The 10,608-nt window shown below is 52.1% G+C and overlaps 1 long non-coding RNA gene across 1 annotated transcript in view; it reads left to right on the top strand.

Moving 5' to 3' along the window:
- LOC107184165 overlaps positions 1–10,377 on the top strand; it is a 46,068-nt gene extending 35,691 nt beyond the window's left edge. The window contains exons 2-3 of the long non-coding RNA XR_001514991.1: positions 8,739–8,889; positions 9,797–10,377. This is a non-coding gene — a long non-coding RNA (uncharacterized LOC107184165). The remainder of the gene's footprint in view (positions 1–8,738; positions 8,890–9,796) is intronic.
- Positions 10,378–10,608: the final 231 nt, after the last annotated feature.

The following is a 10,608-nucleotide window of genomic DNA, read 5'->3' as shown; positions in this document are numbered from 1 at the left end:
GGCGGGGTCTCCAGGCACGCACCACGTGCACCCACAGCCTCTGGCGGGGACATTTGGAGTGCGCCCCAGGACGGGAGGGGGCCACAACGCCCAGGGCAGCCTTCTGCCAGGTCCCCGCCTGCGCATCCTCGCCGCCGGGGAAGGACAAAGTGGCCCAACCCAACTTCTCCCTGCCCCCTGGGAAGGCAGCCTGGTGCGCCGGCTGGAGCGCGAGGCCGCAGCCGCCCGTTCCACGCTGGGCTTGGCATTTGCTTTTCCTCCGTGCGCACACAGAATTCAATTATGCCACCCCAGCACAGCCACGTCCTCTTTTGCTGTAGCGCCTGGGGCGTTTCGAAGGGGAATTTCCCAATTCTCAGATAAAAGCCGATCGTTCTAAACCGAGCTGGGTTCCGTAGCAACTACGGCGGGGTGGGGACAAAACGAATCCAAATCGGATGTGAGTTTACAGCCCGAAGTGGCTTATTTAGGCTCAGGGAGCGCCATTCCTAAACGCTCGGCTGCCGCTATTTCGGGAGAAGTTGGAGAGCGGAGAGAAAACAAGGTTATTTCAAGTGACTCCCGGAACCCGACATTCTTTCCAAGGCCCTCTCGGTGTCTGCCCACCCCTAGGCTCCAGCTTCGCAGCCGGGCCGCCCGGCCTTTGATAGTTGAACCCGGTCAGCTCCCGCGTGAAACTACCTGTTGGGAGATGCCGCAGCCGAGACATTCGGCCTGGCTTGCTCCGTGCGCCAGCCGGGCCCCGGGAGGACGAGGAAGGAGAGCCACCGCTGGCCATGCGCGCCTGGCACTGCCCGGCCCCGGAGCTGCGCCCGCGCCTCTGCCCGCTCTGCGGGAACGGGAGGCGGGGGCCTGGCCGCAAGCATGGGCTCCGAGACCTCTCCATCCGAACACCGCGAAGCTGCACCGGTTGTGCTGGCCTCTCCGTGCAAGTCTGACTTTAAAAACACCAAAAGCCCGCTGGCGGATTCCTCGGTGACCACCCCGCACCCTGCGGCCCAACACCGAGCCCTCCCCCTGCCCCGAAATCCTCTCTCCGGCCTCTTGAAATGCGGAAAAGTCCCGCGGCGCTGGAGGAAGGGAACTCCTGCGAGTTGCCGCGGGGAAATGGCTCTGATCTTACGAGAAAACCGAATCTCTGTATTTTTAAACACTGGGTGAGGGAGCGCCGCTAGCAAGGGCAATTTGTACCTTTTTTTTTTTTTTTTTAAAGATGGGGGGGGGGGCGGATTTTCGGAGACCCCGAGGGCAGGGAGCTTGTGGCTCACAGGAACCTGTGGAAAGGGCAGGTCGCTGATTTGGGACGCGCATGGCCGGGGTTTGCCGCGCTAGGCGCGCTCTCCGACCGAGCCGCCCCGACATGAACTTGGGGGGAAAGGGGAGGTACGGGCTGGGCCAAAATGGGTGATTTCCCCCCAGACGCGCGTCCGAAGGGAGTCCCCGCATTGTGTCTCCGATGCGGGTTTCTGCTTTTTGATCGACAAGCCCACTTGGTTTGGGGAGCAGTGGAAGTTGCGAGAAGCCCGACGGAGGGGCCCTCTGGGGTCGGAGGGGGCGGGAACACTTCCTCCGGGGCTGGGGATGCAGCCTGATTTCCTGGGGCGTGCGCTCCGTCCTGCAGGGCCACCACGCGCCTGGCTGAAAGAACGAAATGGGGACAGATATTGGGCCCCCGCGGGGAAGGAGGGAGGGGAGCCCCGTTTTGTTCAGGGCGCTCATTTTTACAGCGAAAACGGCCGGGCTACCTGGAAGGAGGAGAGTTTATTCTAGAGCATTTGCCTGAGACTTTCCCCTGAAAGACGGCTCGGCGCGCTCCCCGCGCCGCAGTCCCTTCTTATGATCCCGGCAGCCCGGCAGTCCCACCCCGGGTCCCAGGCCTCAGTCCTCAGTGACATTCGTTTCCCCGGGTTCCTACTCCCTGCCCATCCTCTCAGCTCCAGGTGGCTCAGGGCCTCGCGGCGGCTGGAATAATTCTGGCGAACTTGCTCTTCCCAGGCGCTCAGGCACCCGTGGGCTTTCCGCGTGCACTGCAGCCCTGGGGGCCGTCCTGGGGGTGGGGGTGGGGGGAGCTGGGAAAGCCAGCCTGTTTTCCAGCGCTCAGCCTCCGCGCCCCTGTTTTCAGTTTAGTCCCAGAGGCACCGACCCACGGAGAATAAACAACGCCGCTTATTGGAGATGCAAACGGGCACGGAAAGGAGCCACGCGGGAAAGCAAGCACTGGGCATTTTTAACCAGCGGCCAGACGTGTAATGTACAGCGGAAGGCGTGGCTCTCCCATGACAGTAGCCCCGCTCTCTAGGTGTGTCATGGAGGGCGGTGGGAGCTCTTTTCATCTATTTGGTTTTGCCTCTGGAAAGCAGGTGGAGTTGTTACCTGCTGAAGCCGCTCTGCAAGCCACCGCCACCTCCTCCCCACTTAGCTCTCAAAGTCACACAGGGAGCGGTCATTCAGCAGGGAGGGGTCTTCCAGGTGTCCACACACTTCCGCACCTTTATTCCACTCCCCTCAACAACTGAAAACACTACCTCCCCTTTAGGCAGTGACAACAGGAGCTTTTTTTGGGGGGGGGGGGCCGAGGGGGTGAGATGTCATTGTAACAGGCATGGCCGGATAATTAAAGATACAAAAAAATTTCTTTCCCCCTAGTCGGTTTGGTTCAGTGGATAGAGCATCAGCCTGCGAACTGAAAGTTTCCAGGTTCAATTCCGGTCAAGGGCACATGCCCGGGTTGTGGGCTTGATCCCGGTGGGGGACTTGCAGGAGGCAGCCGATCCATGATTCTCTCTCATCATGGATGTTTCTATCTCTCTCCCCCTCTTCCTTTCTCTCTGAAATCAATAAAAATATATTTTAAAATATTATTTTTTTTTAAAAAAAAAAATAAGCTCAGATTCCTTGAGTGCTGGCTGGGAAAGTGGGGGCTGGGAAGTCCTTCCAGGGTGCAGGGTGCAACTGATTTCTGTCCTGCCTCATGGCCTTGGGAAGGGTCTGCCATCTGCTCTGAACACCCCCTTACAATGTCAGAAACCTTGCTGCCTGCAAACATGGGCAGGAGGCTACCATGGCAGGCGGGGCTGCTTTAAATAGGAAGAAGGGGGGGGGAGTCCCCACCTTCCCACCCACCAGACGACCTGCCTCCCACCCCCAAAGGCCAATCGCCAGCAAGGGCAACCACCAGGAACACCCAGATTCCGGGGGAGTGGGGTGAAAACGAACCAGTGGTGTGCTGCAGGAAGAATCTCTATTTGATTCTCAGGAGCTGAGGTGCCCCAGTACTGGTCTCCCCAATTCAGCTGCTGAAGTTTTAGTGTCTCAGCATCTGCACCTTCTATGGCACAGTCTCTCCACTGTTGTTGTTGTTCAGCTAATGCTGGGAGAGACTTTGGAGGGGTGCTAGTCCATTTTTACTGCTTCTGATCAAGGTGAGTCCTGTGCCTGACACAGCACTCTTCACCGAGGGAACTGGGCTGGGGCTGGCTCTGGCAACCAAGGGCATCTCTTTTGTGGGGAAAATGGTCCCAACTGTGCCCGAGGAACAGCCTCAATTTTCTTCTTCCCACCTCAGCTGATGGCCTTACACATTGTTGTTCATACACTGTTGTTGCCTAATTTAATTTCTGTATGATCTTCAGAACTTGCTCAGCTGACAGCTGCCCTTTCTGCACACCCCAGGTGGCACCTTCCCCCAGGAAGGGTTTCTGCCTCACAAACTCAGGCTTGGGGGTCTCCTCTGCAAAGTCAGAGGCTGCATTTTAGAAGGTGCCTCGGGCATTGGGGGTGAGCATGGCTCTGTCTTTCCCACCATTTTCCAGATCAATTGGCATGGGTCTTTCCATTTTACAGATGTGGAAACTGAGGGGCAAAAGAGGGACTTGGCTTAATCAGGGTCACACAGTGAGCTGAGAGCAGAGTCTGCACCAGACCTCACATTTCTTTTTTAAATTTTATTTTAGAGAGGAAGGGACAAGGAGAGAGAAACATCTGAGAGAGAGAGATGGAGAGAGAGAGAGAGAGAGAGAGAGAGAGAGAGAGAGAGAGAGACAGAGAGAGATCTGCTGCCTTCTGCATGCCCCCTACTGGGGATCAACCTCATAGAGAGCCCACGACCCAGGACATGTGCCCTAAGCCTGAATCGAACCGGCGGCCACTCAATGCATGGGACGATGCTTCCTCCACCAACTGAGCCAGACCCCAAATGTCTTGATGCGAAGCCCCTTTGCTCAGTGTTGAGGGTGGTATGGAAGCTAATAATAAAACACTGCTCAGGAAGCATCAACTGTGCTTCAGGCCATGTGCCAGACACTTTGCACAACTCATCATCACAGCAAGTCTAAGGAGCATCATTAGTCCAAGTGAGAATAAAAAATAGAATTGTAAGAGTAATATATGTATAAGTCAGAATACTTCAAATAATACCCAAGGGCATACGATGAAAATAAAGATCTCCACCTCTGCCGTCTCTCCCAGACCATGTTGATGTTTTTGGTTCGTTTAGTAGCTCTCCCCATAACTGATACACGGATGCGATCGACACTTTATGAATGAGGAGAGGGAGGCTCACGGTCAAGACAACCAGCTGTGGCTACTGACTCCAGGCTCAGTGCTTCCGTTAGTCCACATGAGCTAAGCGGAGTGGGGAGAAAAAGGAGTGAGCGAGGCCACAGATAAAATGAAGGGTCAGGTCAGCGTTTACATCACCCCTTCCTCTCCTCCCCACCTGCCCCTTCTAGGCTCCCGCTATTGCTACAGTGTTTCAGGACCTGAGCCCACAGGCCCCTTCCACGAAGAGAACCTGATAACCACTTGTGATGACTGCATTCCTCTCCTCAGGCCGCTGTCACCCAAGTAAGGTCACCCCAGTACTGCCACACACACACCGCCCTCCTCCCCGTGCTGCCCCCACCCGGACTAGCTCTGGGACTGGGGTTAGCCTCTTCAGCGTTAACTTTCCCTGCCTCCCTCTCAGCATTGTTGGGGAGCTCAAAGGAGAGACAGGGAGAGGACTGTGTATCCCTGAAATCTTTATGTAAATAGAGCAGCTGCGCTAGGGCCCCCATGGCCCTTGAATTCCAAACAGTGGGTTTTCAGTGTTCTTTGCAAAAGGGTGTGTTTTGGGGGGGTTGAGGGTTTGCGTTTTTGTGTGCTGTGTCAATAGGACCAGGGCGAGAAGTGTGCCTTCAAGTGGATGTTCACGTATTGGTGAAAAACGGGAGCACTGAATCTTTGGGATCAGAGACTTTGGGAATACAAAGCGGATTTCTTTGGGCTGGAGAACATGCCGCGCTCAGCTGGTGAAGGCAGGAGGAGGCCTCGTCCTGCTTGGGGTGCACAGTCCCAGGTGTGGCTGAAAAGATGCTCGAGCCTGTCTCTTTGGGGAAGTGCCCAGCACCCAACGCTGACCTGAGACTGTTCCAGAGCAGGCAGAAGCGGGTGAGGATACGTGCGGGGCAGCATGCCTTTCATTTGTTTATCCTGTGTTCGAGTGGAAAGGGGAGGGTTGTTAGGAGACAGATATGATCATTCTTCCAAGAAGCTCGTCCTGTCCCCGAGGCTCCTTCATTCTGGAAGAATCTTTAGAAACACCCTGAGTTGAGCGGACTCCAAGTGAGAGCAAATAATGAGCGGGGGACCATGGTCTCCCAGGCTGTGCCGGGGAGGAGCAGGCGTGGAGGGCTGGTGTGTCTGAAAATCCGTCGAGACCCAGGAGCGACACCCTGTGAAACGCACACATCTTCGATGGTCCCGAGGAAGAATCCGAGCCTCAGGGAGGAAGAAGGAAACGGATTTTCAATGAGTGGAGGGGGCTGTGTTCCCGAGAAAACCAGTGACAAGGAGGGAAGGTCCGATTTTCTTGGAGGCCCGGCCAGGCTGCAGAGCCTGCCTTCCATGCCGGCGTCAGGACAAAGGGTGCTGCGCCCCCTGGTGTCCGCCTGGCAGTCGGCGCCAGCTCGCCGCGGCCGGAACCGTGGGCGGTCAGACACAGGGACCCGCTGTGGAAGTCCTCGGGTCAGATGCCTTTTCTTGTTTGCTCAGGGAGTGGAAGTCGAAATAGCCTTTGCTTTTCTCAATTCTGGAATCTGAATAGTGACGCTGATGTCGAGAGAGGAGGGTTTTGCTCTTGCGTACACTGGAGGCAGACCAGACAATGCCTGTTTAGCCAAAAAGCAAAATCCTGCATTTTAGGTAGAGAAGCGGGTGTGGGGCGAGTCACAGGGCATTTTAGAACCTCCTTTTCCGGGCATTAAAACCAAAGGGGTGAGAGTAAGATGTTGGTAGCTCTTTTCCAAGCTCTACGACTGAGATTTATTGGCTAACATGTTACACTACTTTTCCAGAGCCTTGCAAATTTGACCTTTAAAAAAATTGCTGTGAAGGTGCAAATGTTGTATGTTTCAGCATCCCGAGTTCCCGATCCTGAGCAAAGGGTGTTTTTGTGTGTGTGTGTGTGTGTGTGTGTGTGTGTCCCCCTTCCTTTTAAAAAGGCAAACTGTGCCTCTTTTTAGCACCGTAGCCGTCCCCTCTGCCTTTTGTGGGGCCTCCTACAGAAAGCAGCAGACTGAGCAGGCCTTCTGATGCTGCTGTTTCCTTTAAAAATAAAGCACGAACGTGCGGCGCTGGAAATTATGCTCCTAACGTGTTCCATGTGGTAGGTGTGAATATCTGCTTCAATAGTTCCAGGCACAAGACCAAAACCTTCCCCAGAATTAGCAGCGTTTTCAGCTATAATCTAGCTCACGTTTCCACAAATAGGTACAAAGGCCAATTTGGGAGTATGCTCTGTCCGAGGGGCTGTGTGGTTGGGTTCCACTGAAATTTCAGGCTGTTCCTGGTAAGGTCAGGTGATTTGCAGTAGAAACAGCCCCAGGAGAAATGATGGTGTCATCCAGAGTTCACGCTCCTTACCCCTGCATGGTTAGACGCTGAGAGGGAGTCAGTTGTATCTCCCGGCAATATATCCTTTCTTATCTCTGTGTAGTGGGTGCATTTTGCCTGTTGTTTTTAAGAAACTGATCCAGTCCTGCAAAAGGTCACTAGAGGAGCAATTTGGTTTTGCGGATGTGGAGGGAGTAGGCAGCCATTGCCCTGTAATAGACAGTGTCAGCATCTGATGTGCTGCGTGGGGGGAGCAGGTCCCTCTGCATGAGAGAGGCGAGCTGGGAGGAAAAACAGCAGCACAGACAAGATGACCATGGCCACTGTGGAGGATGGGGTTCGCGCAGTGACTGGGAGCGCTGTGCCTCCTCTGTCGGGGGCCAGCTACGTTCTGGCTTGAATTGTGTTGTATCCGTCTACCACTCCTAGGCTGAAGTCCTAACCCCCAGTACCCAGAATGTGACTGTATTTAGAGGTAGAGATTGAAAGATGTTACAAAGTTAAAGGAGGTCATTAGGGTGAGCTCCAATCTACTGTGACTAGTGAAGTCCTTAGAAGAAGGGGCCAGACACAGGTACAGAGGGAAAACTCCACGAAGACACAGTGAGGAGGGGCCTCAGTGAGTAGGCAAGCCAAGAGTGAGTCCCTAAGAACAGTGGTTCTCAACCCTCTGGCCCTTTAAATACAGTTCCTCATGTTGTGACCCAACCATAAAATTATTTTCGTTGCTACTTCAAAACTGTAATGTTGGTGCTGTTATGAATCGTAATGTAAATATCTGATATGCAGGATGGTCTTAGGCAACCCCTGTGAAAGGGTCGTTCAATTGTCAAAGGGGTCGCGAACCACAGGTTGAGAACCGCTGCCCTAGAACAAAGCAATCCTGCTCACACCTGGATCTCAGGCTTCCAGCTGCCAGTGTTGTCAGAAAGTGAATTCTTGTCATTTAAGCTACTCAGTCTGTGGTTCTTTGCTACGGTAGCCCTAGCAAACTTACACGAGTCGCAACTCACACCAGACAGTTTTGTGTTCCAGTTGCGGATGCAGACCTAGAGTCACCATTTTTTGTTTTTAACATCGATGAGAGAGAAACATCGATCAGCTGCCTCCTGCACACTCCCCACTGGGGATGTGCCCACAACCCATGTACATGCCCTTGACCAGAATCGAACCTGGGACCTTTCAGTCCGCAAGCCGACACTCTATCCACTGAGCCAAACCGGTTTCGGCTGTTTTTAGTTTTTATGAGAGGCTAAGAGTCTTTGCTTCTCAAGTGTTGGCAGCAGGGCTGGCTTCATGGGCACTGACCTGTGAAGTCACATAAGACCCCTACCTACAGTCAGCCCTCTGTATCCGTGGGTTCTGAATCCCTGGATTCAACCCACTTCGAATTAAAATTGCTTGAAATAAATCTCACATTGTGGCTGACATATACTATGTAGTTAAGGCTTAGGATGATTGCCTCTGTGCTGAACACATACAGACTTTTTGTGCTTGTCATTCATTATTCCCTAAACAATAGCATAACAACTATTGACATAACATTTACATTATGTTAGGAATTATAAGTAATCCCGAGATGACTTAACGTATATGGGAGGATGTACCATATACTATGCCATTTTATAAAAGGGACTTGAGCATCCTTGGATTTGATACGGGGGGCAGGGGGATTCTGGAACCAATCCCCCATGGGTACTGAGGGACGACTGTAGTAAAAAGTCGCCTCCCCATTTGGTTTATTGCTCTGCTGTTGCCATCTTGAAATTCTTAAAATTTTGAACAAGGGCCCTTCATTTTCTTGTTGCACTAGGCCCCACAAACTATGTAGCTAGTCCTTAATATAAATTTTAAAGAATGTTCAGGTTAAGCGTTTGGCAGCCGAAACAACATATGTCTGAGGCTGGATATAGTGTGGGACACTGATAGAAACCTCTTGTCACTAACTGGATGAAGACCTCTCATTCCCTGAGAATCCATGGGAAGGAATTTATGGAGCCCAGAGGTATCATGGAGGTGAGAGAAAAGATATTCCCAGTTTGTGACTCCCTGAGATTCTGCAGGACCCAGTGTGGCCCTGACCAAGAATCTTTTCTCTCTCCGGGATGGGCCATGAGAACCTCACAGTAAGAATATGTTGAGAAGAGGCCCAGCAAGAGGAACTGTTTGGTTTGGGGCAAAGGGCTGGGTTGGGCCCCCACCAATGACTGATGCTGGAAGCTCTCCCAGGCTCGTCCATCCAGGCACCGAGCTGAGCTTTGGGAAGTTGGATCTGAATATATTCCCCAGTATGGCCATCAGGACCCTGTGGGCCAGTGCAGCCCATGTGACAGCAACACAGAGACATCGCAAGAAGCCGCGGTGAGAGGGGACTGTGAACAGGACTCTTCCCCTTAAGCCCAGCCAGTCCCAGGATTCTTGAGGGGTTCTCAGCTGTGCTGGGCTAGGAGGGCTGAGCTGCAAGAGTGCAGCCTGGCCGGCTGGCCGGCTTCTAGGCAGACTTGACCGTTAATTGTAAGTAAATGATATACTTTTTCATAGTACATGCCATGCCAGTTGATTCTGAAACTTTGGGAGAGAAAGTTTGGCCCCTGGTGAAAGGAAGTCCAGTCCTCGGAGGAACAGAGTCCTGGGGATATTAGGAAGAGATCCTGTTTTGAAGACTACGCATTGATTTATAGAACCTCACTGAAAATATTATAGCGGAATGTTTGGTCAGGAGGCCTGCTTTTTAAAGTTCTATTTCTGCCCAGTACTGGCTAGCTGGGGAGTGTAAATTTTAAAAGAAGTCATTTCTTATGCACATTTATGCAAACTCCCTCAGGGGAATGAGTGAAAGACTGTTTGAGACACTCCGAATTTCTTGGAAGAAAGTTGCTATATAAATTAATATAGAGCTATTTTCCCCTTCCTTTTATCACAGGTCTGCAGGACATATGGAAGAACTCTCCCATCATGCAAGGTGGAAAATGAAACTCTCTACTGGCTTCTATCAGGGAAGCTAACATTTCTCCTCTCCCATGCAAGTTGTCCAAACCACAAGATTCTGATTTCCAGGTCAGAGAATAAGGCTTTCCTTTTGTTATTCTTTATACTTTGCCTGGGAAGAGTCGCCGAGGGAGCATGCGAGGGACTGATTATTGTGAGCCTGTTTGGGGAGCGGCCAGGACTCAGGTACAGCCCCGGGTGGGCAATCACCTGCACAGTGATCTGTGGGCCCTAAGTCGGCCCCTGAGGTCTCCTGACAAACACCATCGCCCTCCCCCACCCCGGGGCTGGTGAGCAGGACTTCTCCTCTGGGCTTAGCCAATCCCAAGATTCTTAAGGGGTTGGGTTAGTGAGTCAATATTTAAGAGGATTCAAATCTAAACTTGGTATTTCTGATTTAATTCCTAAGTGACAGTTGCCTTAAGCAAGAGGAAAATAAGAACCTTGCTAAACATTGAAACTTAAAGACCACTGGTTTCAGAGAAAGGAAAACTATGTCCATGAGTGTTCACAGCAGCATTAGCTTCATAATAGCCCCAAAGGAGAAACAATTCAAATGTCCACCAACTAATGAATGGATGAAGAAAATGTGGTATAGCCATACAATGAAATACTACTTGGCAATAAAAAGGAATGAAATACTCATACATGTTACAGCACTGATGAACCTTAAAACACCATGCTAAGTGAAAGAAGCTAGTCACATAATGTAGGATTCTATTTATATGAAATTCATAGACTGTGCAA

The sequence above is a fragment of the Myotis davidii genome, unplaced genomic scaffold (genome assembly GCF_000327345.1).
Source record: "Myotis davidii unplaced genomic scaffold, ASM32734v1 scaffold1471, whole genome shotgun sequence".
NCBI classification, from domain to species: Eukaryota; Metazoa; Chordata; class Mammalia; order Chiroptera; family Vespertilionidae; genus Myotis; species Myotis davidii.
The sequence above is the reverse complement of the archived record's forward strand: the minus strand, read 5'-3'. Positions and strand labels throughout refer to the sequence as shown.